This window comes from Sceloporus occidentalis, unplaced genomic scaffold (genome assembly GCF_023333645.1).
Source record: "Sceloporus occidentalis isolate IW3139 unplaced genomic scaffold, rSceOcc1.0.p SCAF_121, whole genome shotgun sequence".
In the NCBI taxonomy this organism is placed as follows: domain Eukaryota; kingdom Metazoa; phylum Chordata; class Lepidosauria; order Squamata; family Phrynosomatidae; genus Sceloporus; species Sceloporus occidentalis.
In genome coordinates, this window is record NW_028317101.1 from 1,451,233 (window position 1) to 1,468,038 (window position 16,806).

At 42.3% G+C, this 16,806-nt stretch overlaps 1 pseudogene; it reads left to right on the top strand.

Moving 5' to 3' along the window:
• Positions 1 to 16,806, top strand: part of LOC149282201 (putative cation-transporting ATPase 13A4) — a 77,896-nt pseudogene that overhangs the window by 40,615 nt on the left and 20,475 nt on the right.

A 16,806-nucleotide genomic window follows, 5' to 3' on the forward strand; every position in this document is an offset into this window, starting at 1 on the left:
TTTTGCTGCCTGATCCATGGCTTTTTTATACCTGTGGTGTTTAAATCTGCTACCACTAGTGGCCACCCTCCGCCCTCTGGAGCACTCAGAACTCAGGTGTGCCTTGTTACCTGGGTTGAGCCCTAGTCAATACATCCAGCTGGGCCTTGTTACCTGGAGTACCCTGCCTTTATGAACCTGCCCTGCCCTTCAGTCAGGGCCTTTGTATTGAAGTCTATAGACCTTTCTGCTGTGGCTCTGCACCTGTACCGTTCCTGGTTCCCTGCTCCAAGTGGATTCCTTGCTTTGTGTCCTTCCAAGTGGATTCCTTGCTTTGTGTCCTTCCAAGTGGATTCCCTGCTTTGTGTCCTTCCAAGCGGGCTTTGTGCCTTTCGTACCCTTCCAAGCGGGCTCTCTGCCTTTCGTGCCTTTCCAAGCGGGCTCTCTGCCTCTCGTGCCTTTCCAAGCGGGCTCTCTGCCTTTCGTGTCCCTTCTAAGCGGGCTCTCTGCCTTTCGTGCTCTTCCAAGCGGAATCCCTGCCAAAAGACTTATTACCCGTATTTCATTTTGCCATACGTCCGGTTTCTTGCTCAGACTGTATTACCCTTATTTGCTGGTTCTGTTATATACATAAAATACACTGCATTACCTGGATTTCTGCTTGTGGTGTCTTTGTTTGCATAATCATGCACCATGGGTTACAGACCGAACCCCAAGTATCCCCTGCACATGGGCTCCTACCCGACCTGATCACCCGAGTCCTGACATCTACTCTACCGTTTCACTCTCATCACTATCATTCTCCAAGTACCATGTCCGCAATACACTTGTGGCTATTGTCGATTTCCTTTATTATTAATAGAATGTTTTTCTCTCTCCAGCCACCAGCACCATTACACTTTATTTGTGTTGCTCCCTCATTACCTTCTTCCTCACTTCTCTCACCCCAGGTACCTTCAACAACTCTCTCTCCCTTGCTTCCCCAAGTCTCATTCCCACCTTTTCTCACACTCTCTTCTTCTGCCTTTAGCAGCTGGGCATACATCCCCAAATCCTGGGCCTCTTTTATTGTTCCCTTGAATGAGTGAATGGCATGGATGTGGATTTGCATGCATGTGATAAGATGGATGTGGATGTGGAAGTGTTTGTGTATTAGCATGGATATGTTTGGGGGGCAAATATGGCAAAGGCAGGCTGTTTGAGGGCAGTAATGACACAGCTAGGTTGTTTGGGTAAAAATGGCACAGGCAGGCAGTTTAGTGGTAAAAATGGCACATGTAAGCTGTTTGGGGCAAACAATGGCAAATGGTAACTGTTTGGCGAAAAAAGATGGCACAAACAGGATGTTTTGGTGATAAAGATTGCACAGCAAGGTTATTTGGAGACACAGACAAGCTGTTTGGGGAAAAAGATGCATACACATCCACACTCACAAACTCATACATGCATTCTCACATAAATACATACATTTGCACCACTCCCACTCACACCCCCCCTTACCTTTCCGTCGGCTCTCACACACTGTATAAGCAGCCTTGCTCTTAACCGTGGGTTCACCAAACCTCACATTAAGTGACCTTACTGTTCAGGTCTGACCAATTTTTGACCTGCCTGGGGGACAATCGTGGGACCCTCCTGATGAGTGGTACCCCAAGTGAACCGCTCCTTTGCCCCCCGCCTAAATACACCACTGGCTTGTAGTGCAAACAGAAGCAAATCAGAATAATTAATCAGATAAATATGGAGTCTGTCATGTCTTTTGTATGGGCATATCATTTGCTGCCTAGTTTCCTCTCCTTAATATGCATACGTTGTATCACTAGATCAGTCTTGACAACAAACTGCACTAAACCAAAAGATGCAGGAATTATAGACATATGGATTACAAAAAGTCTGCTCTACTCTTTGCACAAAGTTGGACACAGACCATATTTTTTTCATATCCTCGATTAAAGTACTGATAATTATACAATGAATTTTGGATTGTTACGTGTGTTTATACAGGGAAGTAAGGTATAATAATGACAAGTTTATTTTATTTGGGACAAGTACTGATTCTTATATTATTTCAGAATTATAAAATATGAGCAAGGCTAATATTATTTGTAAATTACTGGCTATATGTTATTGGTATTATTTTAATAAAATGATTAATGGATTGCACTCTTTAAATGCTGGTCAAATTAATTAAGCAATATATAAAAATAGGGTAGTGCACAACCTAAAGAAACATGAAAGGCAAAAACATTCAGATTCCCAGGTTGTTTCTAGAATAATAACCCTAAGGCCTGTGCAGAAGGGTTAAATTCTGATTTCTACTCAAGTAGGACAGGAACGTGTAATTAATTAATTGGAAAGCCTACAAGAATACACCTTCATAACACTCAACAGTGTTTGTGAAATAGCAAAAGGAAGACAGAAGCAGAGTTCATTAAGGGTTGGAAGATTCTGGCAGCCACTGAAAGGGCTGTGTGTAGCACAATAAAAGGGTAGGATGAGCAGTGGCTGCTTTAAGAGCCTTTCTTCCAAAAAAAGGAAATAACGTAGTTGTATGTATGTATATTTCAATCTATGAAGTGCTTACAGATCTTCTGTACCTGTCCTTAACCATCTTTGCCCCCTAATCAGCCTGCCTGTCCCACTTCTGCCCCTAAACACTCATTCACTTACTCATTCACTCACTCATTCATTCACTTTCCTGCACCCCCTTACCTCCCTTGTAGAGTTCACTGGTACGGGGGCTGGCAGAGCATCACTTGGGCCTTACTGCTGTGGCACCCACGCACTGTGTAGGGAAACTCTTTTCCTGCTCAGGGGAAGCAGGAACCTAGGCAGGAAAACAGTTTCCTCGCACAGTGTGCTAGCTCCACAGCAGTAGGCTGTGGGCCTACGTTAGGCAGCCATCGAGCCACTGGGTCCTCCCTCTCATGAGAGACATCCCCTGATGAGTGGCACCCTTGCTAACAGCAATCACACTCCTATCATGCCCAGGTTCTAGCATGTACTGGTGGCCTGGGCATGATAGGAGTGTGATTGCTGTTAGTAATCATATATATATATATATATATATATATATTAATATTGTTATTATTGTTCACATGTGAACTCAGCACTGGAGGTATAGAATCAGACATACAAATTTGGAGGTTTACAATAATAATGTATGGAAACATAGCCTTGCAGGTATAGATCAATTGGAAATCACATAAAAACTCAGCAATAAAAGTATAGATAAAACCCAAAGCCAGCCCTGGCGTCCACACTGCCCACATAGAACCTGACCAGCACCCAAATTACACACATAGGACTTGCCATATTTGTCCTCAAACAGCCCAGCATGAGTCAACATGAGTCAAACAGCCTGGCCTGTGCCATCTTTGTCCCATAAACACCCTGTCTTTGTCATCTTGGTCCCCAAGGTTCAAACAACCTGCTTGTGCCATCTTTGCCTTTCCACAAATCAATTATACATCTATGATACACACAAACACCTTTACAGTCACTCACTAATTCACACTTTCATTCACATAATTAATTCACACAATCATTTATTCTCCCACTCATTCACACAAATAATTTACACATTCATTTATCCATTCTCACAAACTCAGTATCTCCCTCATTTAGACAATTCATCCACACGTAGATTCATTCTCTCACTCACTCACACAATTCATTCACACATTCATTCATTCAGTCGCTCACTCATTCTCACTGTTTATTTATTTCAATATACTTACTACCCCCTGTCCCTCGCTTCTCACTATCTATCCCCTCTCACTATCTACCCCCTCTCCCTCCCTTCTCACTACCTACCCTCCTCTCACTATCTACTCCCTCTCCCTCCCTTCTCACTATCTACCCTCCTCTCACTATCTACTCCCTCTCCCTCCCTTCTCACTATCCATCCCCTCTCACTCCCTTCTCACTATCTATCCCCTCTCACTCCCTTCTCACTATCTACCCCCTCTCACTCCCTTCTCACTATCTACCCCCTCTCACTCCCTTCTCACTACCCCCTCTCTCACTATCTACCCCTCTCCCTCCCTTTTCACTATCTACCCCTTCTTCCTCCATTCTCATTATCTACCCCCTCTCCCTCCCTTCTCACTATCTACCCCTTCTTCCTCCCTTCTCACTATCTACCCCCTTTTCCCCCCTTCTCACTATCTACCCCCTCTCCCTCCCTTTTCACTATCTACCCCTCTCCCTAATTTCTCAATATCTTCCCCCTCTCCCTAGTTTCTCACTATCTACCCCCCTCTCCCTTGTTTCTCACTATATACCCCCTCTCCCTCGTTTTTCACTATCTACCCCCCTCTCCCTCATTTCTCACCTCTACCCTCCCCCTTTGTAGTTAAAGGCAAACAGCTGGACTTGGACTTACCATCTATAATTCCTGCGGTGGGAGCGCAACGCCCCCGTCTCCCTGCTCTGCCATGGTGCGCGCTGCTTCACTGCTAAGCATGACATGCCGGCACCGTGACGGAGTTTGAGGCCGTGCGGAGGAGACTGAGGGGTGCCGAGCGGTTGCTAGGCACGCCTCTCTCTCCTCAAGAGGTCACAGTGCAAACTTTAATTTAGATATGTTGTATCACAAATCATGTTTTTTTTTTTTTACCATGAAACCAATCAACAATTAAACAGCCTATTGAATTGATCACAGCCTATAATATATGTTTTCCCTCTTCTGATTTACTGTATGGAAGGCTGGACAGTCTATACAAAATAGTTTTAAAGCTGGCTGGGGGTGAAACACAAGGGGACAAAAGCACCGAAGGGGAGGCAACAAAAAGCAGTGTGGCAGAGTCTTTCCTGTGTGTGTTTGGGTGTTAGTGTGGCAGAGCCTGTCCTGGTGCGTGTGTGTTTTGGTGTCAGTGTGGCAGAGCCTGTCCTAGTGTGCTTGTTTGGGTGTTGGTGTGGCAGAGTCTGTCCTAGTGTGTGTTTACGTGTTGGTGTGGCAGAGGCTGATCTGGTGTGTGTGTTTGGGTGTCGTTGTGGCAGAGCCTACCCTGGTGTGTGTGTGTGTTTCTACATGTTGTTGTGGCAGAGCCTGATCTGATGTGTGTGTTTGGGTGTCGGTGAGGCAGAGCCTGTCCTGGTGTGTGTGTTTGGGTGTTGGTGTGGCAGAGTCTGTCCTGGTGTGTATTTACGTGTTTGTGTGGCAGAGCTTGATCTGGTGTGTGTGTGTGTGTTTGGGTGTTGGTGTGGCAGAGCCTGATCTGATGTGAGTTTGGGTGTCGGTGTGGCAGAGCCTGTCCTGTGTCTGTATGTTTGTGTGTTAGTGTGGCAGAGCCTGCCCCGGTGTGTGTGTTTGGGTATTGGTGGGGCAGAGTCTGTCCTGGTGTGTGTGTGTTTGGGTGTTGGTGTGGCAGAGCCTGATATGATGTGTGTGTTTGGGTGTCAGTGTGGCAGAGCCTGTCCTGTGTGTGTGTTTGGGTGTGACAGAGTCTGTCCTGGTGTGTGTTTACGTGTTGGTGTGGCAGAGCCTGTCCTGGTGTGTGTGTTTGGGTGTTGGTGTGGCAGAGTCTGTCCTGGTGTGTATTTACGTGTTTGTGTGGCAGAGCTTGATCTGGTGTGTGTGTGTTTGGGTGTTGGTGTGGCAGAGCCTGATCTGATGTGAGTTTGGGTGTCGGTGTGGCAGAGCCTGTCCTGTGTGTGTATGTTTGTGTGTTAGTGTGGCAGAGCCTGTCCCGGTGTGTGTGTTTGGGTGTTGGTGGGGCAGAGTCTGTCCTGGTGTGTGTGTGTTTGGGTGTTGGTGTGGCAGAGCCTGATATGATGTGTGTGTTTGGGTGTCAGTGTGGCAGAGCCTGTCCTGTGTGTGTGTGTGTTTGGGTGTGGCAGAGTCTGTCCTGGTGTGTGTTTACGTGTTGGTGTGGCAGAGGCTGATCTGGTGTGTGTGTTTGGGTGTCGTTGTGGCAGAGCCTATCCTGGTGTGTGCGTGTTTTTATGTGTTGGTGTGGCAGAGCCTGATCTGATGTGTGTGTTTGGGTGTCGGTGAGGCAGAGCCTGTCCTGGTATCTGTGAGTTCTGCTTGGCTTTTGCAGTTGCATTTAGCTTGGACACACAAGCGAATCCTGAGCTGGGGCGAATCTCCTAAGTGACATCTCTAAGTGAGGAGTTACAAGCAAAGAAGGAGTTAAAAAGCAAGAAGGAGGGTAAAGTATAAATCCTTGTGATTCCATATATTTATATATATATATATATTGCACCTTACTGTCTGTTTTTTCCAGTTATTTGAGCTATACCCATTGCCAAGATGTCCTCCATGTTTGACAATGTGGTCAGGTGTACATCTTGCTCAATGTATGCAATCCTTGATCAGCGCTTCGAGGGTGCATATTGCTGTGCGAGATGTGTGCGGGTTGCTCATTTGGAAGCACAAATCCTGAGTCTAGAGGAGCAACTGGCAACACTGAGATCTATTGACAACTTGGAGAGGAGTCTGCTGCTCACTGAGCAAGCTCTCTCGGGGGTAGAGGTGGGGGAGGATAGCGGGATGGAGGTACAGGACAGTCAGGCAGCTAGCTGGGTTACAGTTAGAAGGCGGGGTAGGGGGAAAAGCGCCAGGGAGGCTAGTCCTGATCTAGCACACCCCAACAAGTTTGCCCGGTTGGCAGATGAGGGGGATGTTAGTTCGGAGTTAGCAGTACTGCAGCAAGTCACTGCCTCTGACCACCAGAGGGGTGTCTGCTCCAGTAAGGAGGGAAGGAGGAGCGCAGGGCAGGCCAGACAGGTGCTGGTAGTGGGGGACTCAATTATTAGGGGGACAGACAGGGCGATCTGTCACAAAGACCGGGATCGCCGAACAGTGTGTTGTCTGCCTGGCGCTCGGCACATCGCGGATCGGGTTGACAGATTACTGGGAGGGGCTGGAGAAGACCCAGCAGTCATGGTGCACATTGGCACCAATGACAAAGTGAGAGGTAGGCGGAGTGTCCTTAAAAATGATTTCAGGGACTTAGGTAGCAAGCTTAAGGCAAGGACCTCCAAGGTAGTATTTTCTGAAATATTACCTGTACCACGTGCCACACCAGAGAGGCAGCGGGAGATTAGGGAGCTAAACAAGTGGCTCAGAAGCTGGTGTAGGAAGGAGGGGTTTAGGTTCATGGAGAACTGGGCCGACTTCTTGGTCGGATACAGGCTCTACGGTAGGGACGGGCTGCACCTCAATGGGGAGGGTGCAGCTGTGCTCGGGGAGAAGATGGCCAGAAGGGTGGAGGAGTGTTTAAACTAGGTAAAGGGGGGAGGGAAACTACAATATAGAAGGGGAAGATAGTGCAGATAGAAAGCTGGGGCTTATAAATGTACCTGGGGGTGGAGCGGAGGGAGGGGTTAGAATAGTCAGTAGGGATAGGCTTCATAGGGAAAAAAAACATACACCTCTAAATTGTATGCTTACTAATGCCAGAAGTCTGACCAATAAAACTGACGAACTGGAGTTAATAATGTCTGAAGAAAACTATGACATAGTGGGTATAACAGAGACATGGTTGGATGATAGCTATGACTGGGCGGTTAACATACAGGGTTATAGTCTATTCAGGAAGGATCGGAAAAAAACAAAAAGGGGGAGGAGTTTGCCTTTATGTAAAGTCCAGCCTAAAGGCCACACTGCGGGAGAATATATGTGAGGGAAATGATAATGTGGAGTCATTATGGGTAGAAATATATGGAAAGAAAAATAATAAAATACTGATCGGGGTTTGCTATTATAATTCTATAATGGAAACAGCAGAAGATCAATTATTAAAGCAAATAAACAAGGCAGCAAATCACAATGAGGTGGTTATTATGGGGGACTTTAACTATCCCGACATAAACTGGGAAACAGAGACCTGTGAATCTCATAAAGGAAACCGGTTTCTGACTATAAGTAAGGATAATTATCTGTCCCAAATGGTACAGGACCCGACCAGAGGGGGCGCCCTACTGGATTTAATATTAACCAACAGACCTGACAAAGTAACTAATGTGCAGGTCAGGGGGCATCTAGGAAATAGTGATCACAATATGATACATTATAACTTGTCCTTCAATAAGGGAACTCTTAGAGGAGCCACAAGAACTATGAACTTTAGGAAGGCAAAGTTTGATCAACTAAGAGAAGCCCTTAACACTGTAAATTGGGAAAATGTCCTCAAAAACAAGAGTACAGACACTCAATGGGAGATTTTTAAGGATATCTTAAATTCTCATTGTGAAAGGTACATACCGTATGGGAATAAAAGAGTCAGGAACAAGAGAAAACCAATGTGGATAAATAAAAATGTAAAGGGGGTAATAAATGGCAAAAAAAGGCATTTAAGCTACTAAAACAGGAAGGCAGTGAGGAAGCACTAAAAAGCTATCGGGAAAAAAATAAAATATGTAAAAATCAGATAAAAGCAGCAAAAGTGGAGACAGAAAGACTCATTGCCAAAGAGAGTAAGACAAATCCCAAAATGTTCTTTAACTATATAAATAGTAAAAAGGTTAAAAATGAAAGCGTTGGCCCCTTAAAAAGTAATGAGGGAGAAGTTATAGACGGGGATCAGGAAAAAGCTAATCTATTAAATATATTCTTCTCTGCTGTATTCACAGAGGAAAATGACAGGTAATATACAGCAGGATGAGATAACTGCCCCAGTACATGTCGCCTGTCTAACCCAGGAAGAAGTGCAGTGCCGCCTAAAAAAAATCAAAATAGACAAATCACCAGGTCCAGATGGCATTCACCCCCGCGTTCTAAGGGAGTTAAGTAATGTAATAGACAGACCCCCTATTTCTAATATTCAAGGACTCTATAGTGACAGGGTCTGTTCCCCAGGACTGGCGCATAGCAAATGTTGTGCCAATATTCAAAAAGGGGACAAAAAGTGACCCGGGGAATTATAGGCCTGTTAGTTTAACTTCTGTTGTGTGTAAACTATTTGAGGGTTTCCTAAGAGATGCTATTTTGGAGTATCTCAATGAAAATAAGTGTATGACTCCATATCAGCATGGGTTTACAAAGGATCGGTCCTGTCAAACTAACCTGATCAGCTTTTATGAGGAGGTGAGCTCAAGACTGGATCGGGGTGAATCGCTGGATGTCGTATATCTTGATTTTTCCAAAGCATTTGATACGGTGCCACATAAAAGGCTGGTACATAAAATGAGAATGCTTGGGCTGGGGGAGAATGTGTGTATATGGGTAAGTAACTGGCTCAGTGATAGGAAACAGAGGGTGGTTATCAATGGTACATACTCTGAGTGGGTTACTGTTGCTAGTGGGGTACCACAGGGGTCAGTTTTGGGTCCTATTCTTTTTTAATATATTTATTAATGACCTTGTAGAGGGATTGTATAGTAAAGTATCAATCTTTGCAGACGATACTAAGCTCTGTAACGTGGTTAACACAATAGAGGACAGTGCACGATTACAAATGGATCTGCATAGGTTGGAGGCTTGGGCTGGGATGTGGCAGATGAGGTTCAACACAGATAAATGTAAGGTTATGCACATGGGGAAGAAAAATCCAGGCTGGGAATATGTATTAAATGGGAAAACACTGGGGACGACTGACATGGAAAAGGACTTAGGAGTTTTAGTTAACAGTAAATTTACCTGTAGCGACCAGTGTCAGGCAGCTGCTGCTAAGGCAAATAAAATCATGGGGTGCATCAAAAGGGGCATAGATGCCCACGACAAGGAAATAATTCTACCACTGTACAAGTCACTAGTCAGACCACACATGGAATACTGTGTACAGTACTGGGCACCAGTGTACAAGAAAGATATAGTGGAGCTGGAGAGGGTTCAAAGACGGGCAACCAGAGTAATAAGGGGAATGGGAGGACTACAGTACCCAGAAAGATTATCAGAATTAGGGTTATTTAGTTTGGGAAAAAAGACGGCTTAGGGGGGATTTAATAACTATGTATAAATATATAAGGGGACAGTACAGAGATCACTCCCAGGACCTATTTATACCCAGGACTGTATCTATAACAAGGGGACATCCTCTACGGTTGGAGGAAAGAAGGTTTCTACACCAGCACAGACGGGGGTTCTTTACAGTAAGAGCGGTGAGATTATGGAACTCTCTGCCAGAGGAAGAAGTAATGATAAACTCAATAAAAGAGTTCAAAAGGAGCCTGGACGTGTTTCTTGAAAGCAATAATATTACAAGTTATGGATATTAGATTAATAGGGACAGAACGTTGATCCAGGGATTTATTCTGATTGCCATATTTGGAGTCGGGAAGGAATTTTCCCCCTGGTATGGGGCAATTGGCATCTGCTTCATAAGGGTTTTTTTGCCTTCCTCTGGATCAACACAGTAGGGACACAATATGTATATAGGTTGAACTTGATGGACTTTGGTCTTTTTTCAACCTTATGAACTATGTTACTATGTTACTATGTTACTATGTGTGTGTTTAGGTGTCGGTGTGGCAGAGTCTGTCCTGGTGTGTGTTTACGTGTTGGTGTGGCAGAGCCTGATCCGGTGTGTGTGTTTGGTTGTTGGTGTGGCAGAGTCTGTCCTGGTGTGTGTTTACGTGTTGGTGTGGCAGAGCCTGATCCGGTGTGTGTGTGTTTGGGTGTTGGTGTGGCAGAGCCTGTCCTGGTGTGTGTGTTTACGAGTTGGTGTGGCAGAGCCTGATCTGATGTGTGTGTTTGGTTGTCGGTGAGGCAGAGCCTGTCCTGGATGTGTGTGTTTGGGTGTCGGTGTGGCAGAGCCTGTCCTGGTGTGTGTGTTTTGGTGTGGCAGAGTCTGTCGTGGTGTGTGTGTTTTGGTGTTGGTGTGGCAGAGCCTGATCTGATGTGTGTTTGGGTGTCAGTGTGGCAGAGCCTGTCCTGGTGTATGTGTGTTTTGGTGTTGGTGTGGCAGAGTCTGTCCTGGTGTGTGTGTTTTGGTATCGGTGTGGCAGAGCCTGTCCTAGTGTGTGTGTTTGGGTGTTGGTGTGGCAAAGTCTGTCCTGGTGTGTATTTACATGTTGGTGTGGCAGAGCCTGATCTGATGTGTGTGTTTGGGTATGGCAGAGCCCGTCCTGGTGTGTGTGTTTGGGTATCGGTGTAGCAGAGCATGCCCCAGTGTGTATTTGGTCATCTGTTTCCTGGCACTTTACTTACTGTAGGAATAAATTGAACTATTTATTTTTGATTTATCCAGAGATAAAACGCCCTCCTGAATTTGTAGTCACTTCAGAGGACAATACTTTCTTGGCCCAGAAATCAGTGAGAGGAAAAGTAAAGGTTTTCTGTTACTTATTCTATTTTAATCAGCATATTTTATGAGAAAGGATTAATAGCACTAAATTGTGACTTCAAGCGTCCCATGTCATTACTTTTTTTTTTTAGTGTACTATCTGTCTAGTACTAATGTTCTCTTTATCCAGTACACATGGATGTCGAGGATTTCAAATTCTGTCTTTTTTTATTTTATTTCCATAAAAAGGCCGAAAATCCTCAGCACCAGGCCCACGATGCTCTTAATCTAGCCCTGCTGCCAACTGCTTCCATGTCCCTGTCGCCTTTTCTTCAGCTCTACTTCTTCTCTTGTCTCTTCTTGTTCTTCTTTCTTCTCTCCTCTTCTACCTGTTACTTGTTCTGCTGAGAACTTCTTCAAAAGGACGAAGAGTGTGTGCTTGGAGGCTCTGCACCTTTGTGGAAACACTTTAGAAGAACTGGACAGGAGAAAGAAGATGCATGTGCGCATTTCAGATACAGCTTCACTGAGCCACGTAGAGGGCTTGCCAGAGGGCCACTTCCGCCACCAATCTCTTCAGCAGCAGTTACCCTCCAACAAGCTTCACTGAATCTCTGTGGCTCAGTGAAAAGAAGCATTAGTTGGGACACATCAGAACTGTCACTGCAAAATCAAGACAGTTGGCAAGTATGGCATGTAATAGGTCACTTGCCTCACCTGCACTCATAAACAACTCAATTTTTAGCAAATATACTTTGGTAAATGTCAGGCAGTAAATAATATATATGTGCACCTGGTGTGAGGGTTTAATCTCTTATGCAAACACTATGATTTTACAAAGAAGACTTAAATTTTAAACAGTTTTCCAGATAAATATATTATCACAGTATATTTATTCAGTAATGTAGGAAATATGAGGAAACTGGCACATTGGAAAATACTCATGATTTACCCCTTTGTGATAGTCCTTATTAGTCCAGAGATGTACTTGATACATCATGTGTTAAAATAGGGGCCGCCACACTGATCACACCCAAGATTACAGGTCTCCCCTTCTAGCACCTCTTGCACAAGTGTTGCACCCTTTGAGTGCCAAGGGGATGAATAGTGATTTTCACTGTTCACTTTCCCAAAGGACGCTTCAATTGAACTTATCATTTTTATCTGGGGATCGCAAGCATGGGGTTTATAATTTTTTATTTATTGTTAAATTGCAAACACTACCCCACCAACCAACAGAACAGCGAGAGTGGCAAGGGGAGGGACAGTATGGGTCTGTATTAAGCTCTTTGTAAACATGACTTATGGCTTTTGTCGGTTTTATGGAAACAACACGTGTATTTCTCTTTTCCATGAATCTGACTGCATTATTCTGGCCTCTTGGAGTAGTTACGCAAAATGGCAGAGCCATGGTGCACACCACAGGGACAACCTCTCCTCTATTCCTCCAATCAGGGGTGAGGTTGCCCCCATGGTGTGTGCCACTGGGACATGGAAGTGGTTGGTGGAGAAGGTAGGAAGCCATTGATAAAGTGTGAGAGTAAAAAAAAAAATCAATGAAATACAAACGCTCTCTACTTTGTTTGTTTTGTTGGGGCCCCTCCTCATTTTTGGATATGCTCAAGTCTAATAAATACACTAGAAAATGAAGTTGATGCCCCATAGAGGTCACATGTTTCCAGAATCAATTTTTTATTATTAACTCAATTTGGTCAAAGTACGCAGATAAGGAAATGACCAAGGAAACAGAGAACAGGTAAACCCACACATTTCAAAATATCATGGGAAATTTACCAACATTTGGCATTGTCTGCCTAATGATGTGGGCGTGTTCTTTAAAATAAGACCTACTTAAGCATAGGAATAATGACAGTGCTAATCACCGCAACCTGAGCACAGTTATCAACAAAGTGGGTTTTTGAGACATATCTGAAAACTAGCAAGATTGATGGAGAGAAGTAACAACAAATATCAGCATGGCTTACTTAACGAGGGAGAGGAAAATGAGATGGTAAGATACAATATTTAACTGTCATAAAAGTAAAAGAAAAGAACATACAGTGTGCTTTTTAATGGGTTCTCGTGCATTATTTGATGCATTGCAATAAGTAATGAAAAGTGGTACCATCAAAGAAGCATATAGGTGTAACGAACACTCAACTACTATTTACTGCACATATTCTATTTGTCTTCAAGTGAGCATAGCTAACAGAAGGAGTAAAAGACAAATGTATGATGAAAAGTGTTTATGTAATGAAGCTCTGAAAAAGAAAAACAGTGCCAGTTTAAGAACCCAGGGAATGTTATTTGGGTTCTTAAAGAAAAGTGAGTATTAGTCCACTGGTCCTCTGCTTGCTACAACCAAGGCCTAAGGACAATGAAAAATAAGCAGATTGCAGCTATCGAATGATAGAACAATGAAATATTAAGATCTTAATCTTTTGTAGTTACCATTAGTGTTTTATATTTTAAAAATACATTGCATTAAAAAAAAACCTTCTTTGTGTTTCCAAATACAAAAACTAAAGCATTTACAACTGAAAATCACATAATTATACTAATTAATTTAGTCTTAACTTGTCTGGCTCCATAGTCCTTAATATAGATTTCATTTACAATCCAAAAACATCATTAATTTTCCACATATGGGCACATGCCAAAGAACTAAAAACCACAACCAAATGTTATATAGTCTGTGTTGTTGCTTAAATCAGAGGTTTCAATTCAAATGGCACTTTCGATAAGAAAGTATTATGTTTTTGCAAATCAAATTTGGCACTCACTAATAGTTACAACATATTGTTAGTTATAGAATTATACCCATTGTTTATAGTACATTCAATGTTGCCCAAGGACACAACAAACCAACAGAATGGTATTAAATTGACTGGAGATATGTAACAATGGCGCTAGTCGTGAGATAATGGGCACTATTGATATTTTGTTCTTAAATAGTTTGTATTTGAATGACTGTATTCCTATGATTCAATAACATAAATATTGATAACTGTGTAGCTCAGTTACACTATTTATTTGACTGGGTTTAACAAGGCAAACAAACAAAAAATTAGAAAAAAAGAAATCAGTTAATACCAAAGGTGTTTATTTTCAAACCCTATTGAGAAACAAAAGTCCATAGTCATTAACAGTGTTAAGTTAACAAGTTTTTTTTTTCAGAAAGGTAATGTGATCTAAGGCTTGGCTCATTTGGTAATTTTTTATTTTTTTTATCACGCAAAGGTCAAGCCTCAAAATAGTTCTATAGCTAATATTTTGGAATTCATATGCCTCACTAGCAGTATAACCGGTTACAAGCATAGTAAAATATTTGTGTATTTTGCAGGTAAAAATGAAAGAAGAGAACACTAATATTATTGATTTGCTATGGCAACAATGTAATACTTCATATATGTCTGCTTTAAAATACGCCATTAAAAACATCAAATTTATAGTACATTTGAAATCCTGTTATAGCTAAAGCATGCAAGCTCTAAGAAGTCTTTTTTTCCCCTCATAGGTATAATGCAAGTATAGTAGTTTTTATAACTTGTGCCAAATTCCAGTCAATTTTAAGTTCAGCCTTGATATACCCCCACTCACATTGAGCCCACTCGCTTTCATTCTTTAACTTTTACTATTTTCTGTTGCCTGGGCCAAAATCCTTCCTATGATAAACACTTCCTTTCGGATTTTCATTTCCTCTAAAGGTAACTTGGTGTCTCTTAGCTGCAGCAGAACTCTCTTTATTCTTATAATAGGACCATATGCTAGAAGATGCTAGAAGATGCTAGAAGATTTATCTTTTGTTGAACTCTGAAATGCACTCCATATGTAATGTCTGCCATGTGGCCACTTTAAGTCCCCACGGCTTGATGGTCTGCTTGGCATTATCAGCAGTATTTTCAAAAGGTCCAACATATTGACAAGTAAAAGTGGAACTGTTGCTGTCATACAACTACTTATAGTTTATGCATTTTGTTTGTTAATCTACATAATTGTTTCTGAGGTATTTAAGGCAGTTTAAAAGTTCACCCCATGGAGACTGAGACGAGAGCAATGGCGTACTGTTGATAAGCCAGCATTATCACATCAATTACCTGTCCAGAATTTCTCTCCTTTCCACTAACCCTTACATACAAAGTTTTCCTGAATCAATCAATAAAAATCAGCAACTTAAAATAGAAAAATGGATATAGCTATATCAGCCCGAAACAAAGTTGAAGCTAATACATCTATTCACCCATAGAAAAGAAAAGATGTAGATTTACATAAGCTCTCAGTTGAAAACAAAGTATCAACTTCAACTTAAGACTCCAACAAGAAAGAAAGGAAGAAAGAAAGAAAGAAAGAAAGAAAGAAAGAAAGAAAGAGAAAGAAAGAAAGAAAGAAAAAAAGAAAGAAACAACTTAATGGAGATAAATAAACATGCTGATCATAAGAACAATGAGTTCAGATACCTTTTTACCAACCAACCTTTTTTTACATCTTCTGGATCAAGAGATGAACTTGATGGACTTTTTTCAAACTAAATTACTATGTTAACCATATGTCACCATACAATAAGTGTCTAGTATGTATATACAGTATTACTTATTTTATTTGGTAACCACCATTGTATATGTTTATTTAGCTTTAAGGTTACCTTTTTAACAAAAGTCATTACACCAGATTTTGTTTCTGCAGGAAACATTTGGTTATAAGATACAGTCTTGTCGAAAAGTGGCCTGTGTACTTGGATACATCCTATCCTGTGGGTTTCTGTGGCTGATATTATACTGGAAACCAGAATGGCATGTGTGGGCACACTGTGTTCCATGCAGTTTGCAAGAAGCTGATACTATACTATTGAAAATGACAGTGAGTACATAGTTTACTTTACATGCCATACCAATCCCTTCACTCATTCACCTTTATTTGATTCCATGTATTCCATAAATTTTTCATTTAATGTATGGTAATTTTATTCTCTTTGCTCTGCATGCTATTTTCCTTTCTATTTGGGGTTAGTTAAGATGTAAGGAAGTAAAATGAGATGCATGCCATTTTACCCAGCAACACTTAGCCCCCCAGTTTGCTCTCATTAACCACAAACTTAATTGTTTGCACTTTTTCTGTTGGTCATGGCTTGATGAGAATTGGCAACAAAAGGGATTAACATTTATCACTCAGAATCGATTGCTGGGGCTTGGTGGACGAACGTTGTTCTTCCTGTCTCAAGTTCAGTTGTTGGTAGTTATGGCAAGTTTGTGTTTTCTCCATATGTACCTTATGGCTCACCTTCATGTGCTTGCTTATTCACAGGATGAGTTTGAACAATATTTCCGGAAAAATGTGATATGGATTCCACTGCAGAACCTGAATATATCAAAAACCACAACCGGTCAACCTGTGATTGCTGACAGCAACTCCATTATCACCAAATCCATCCAAAAACCAGACTTAAAGGTAAATGTCATCTGAGTGTCTCCTAAGCAAATGTGTATTGTATTGGAAATGATGAAAGTTGATACAGAACTAGGAAATCTAGCTTTAAAGACATAGCATTGTCCAGGACAACGCCATGCTAGGCAGAGCTATACTTTTTTAGGGGTGCAATGTGAGATAATTATTCCCCTAAATATTTTTTTTGCTAGCTCACTAATGAGTATTCCAG